Source organism: Crocuta crocuta, unplaced genomic scaffold, assembly GCF_008692635.1.
Source record: "Crocuta crocuta isolate KB4526 unplaced genomic scaffold, BGI_CrCroc_1.0 scaffold130, whole genome shotgun sequence".
NCBI lineage: Eukaryota > Metazoa > Chordata > Mammalia > Carnivora > Hyaenidae > Crocuta > Crocuta crocuta.
Window position 1 is genome coordinate 5,088,576 of NW_027527920.1, and position 1,350 is coordinate 5,089,925.

At 56.8% G+C, this 1,350-nt stretch overlaps 1 protein-coding gene across 2 annotated transcripts in view; it reads right to left on the minus strand.

The window, feature by feature from the left end:
- PAQR5 (progestin and adipoQ receptor family member 5) overlaps nt 1-1,350 on the minus strand; it is a 39,185-nt gene that overhangs the window by 14,917 nt on the left and 22,918 nt on the right. The window lies entirely within an intron of this gene.

Sequence of the window (1,350 nt, forward strand, 5' to 3'; positions counted from 1 at the left end):
GGTGTTCCTTTCTCTTTGGCTGGGAGTCTGTGGCAGAAGGATTATCTAAGCACCCTTGGGAGACCTGTCTGCTGCAGCTTCTACTTGAAAGAACAGGAGAGGGGCGCCTGGGTGGCTCAGTCGGTTGAGCGTCCGACTTTCGCTCAGGTCATGATCTTGCGGTTCGTGGGTTCGAGCCCCGCATCGGGCTCTGTGCTGGCTGCCAGCTCGGAGCCTGTGTCTCTTCAGATTCTGAGNACTGTCCTTTTCAAAGAAGCCAGGTGTGTCCTTTTCAAAGAGGCCTGGCCCAGATGGCCTCCCAGCCACCCTCACCAGGTCTCCTCTGGGAGGGGAAAAGAGTCACGGACAGGTCAGCACAATGCCTCAGGGATCAGCCCTGAGGTCACCTGTTATCCCAAAGATACAGAGACCCATGAAATCCCAGGGCAAGGCTGAAGCAGGCCTGGGCCACACAGGTTCACCTCTGCGGCTGAGCCCATTTCACAGATGGAGGCTGTGCCCACGTGGGGAAAAGAGNTAATAAAAAAAGAAAGAACAGGAGAGATCACTGTCCTTTTCAAAGAAGCCAGGTGTGTCCTTTTCAAAGAGGCCTGGCCCAGATGGCCTCCCAGCCACCCTCACCAGGTCTCCTCTGGGAGGGGAAAAGAGTCACGGACAGGTCAGCACAATGCCTCAGGGATCAGCCCTGAGGTCACCTGTTATCCCAACGATACAGAGACCCGTGAAATCCCAGCGCAAGGCTGAAGCAGGCCTGGGCCACACAGGTTCACCTCTGCGGCTGAGCCCATTTCACAGATGGAGGCTGTGCCCACGTGGGGAAAAGAGAAAAGGGCCTGCAATCAGCAGGCGGCCTGTGGGATTTCAGCTGGGAACTGCCTCCCGGGACACAGACTCTTCCTCAGCCTGATAGGAAGCAGGAGGCGCTGGCTCTGTGAATGCTGGCGGGGGTCAAGGGCGAGCTGCGTGGGCGAGACGAGAGCCGGGGAGCCTCAGACCCTGCCCCCAGCTGTGGGCGGAAACGAAATGACTTAGAATAAGAAATATACATTTGGTCTTCTCCACTGTTCCTGGCACAGAGGTCCCAACCGCCCCCTGGAATTTCCTAAGCGAGGACTACGGCAACAAAGGTGTCCTTTGTTATGTTAATGAGATGACTGTGGAAGGCCCCTTCAGGATGGGCCTGGAACGCTGCAGACCAACCCCGTCACTAGACGGTTGGAACCCTCAGTCCCACACCCTTGACCCCTGGGAGGGGAGAGGGGCTGGAGGTTAAATCAACTGTAACTAATGAAGTCTCCATAAACATCCAGAGAAGCTCGGCGGGCTTCCGGGTTAGTGAACGCACGCGGA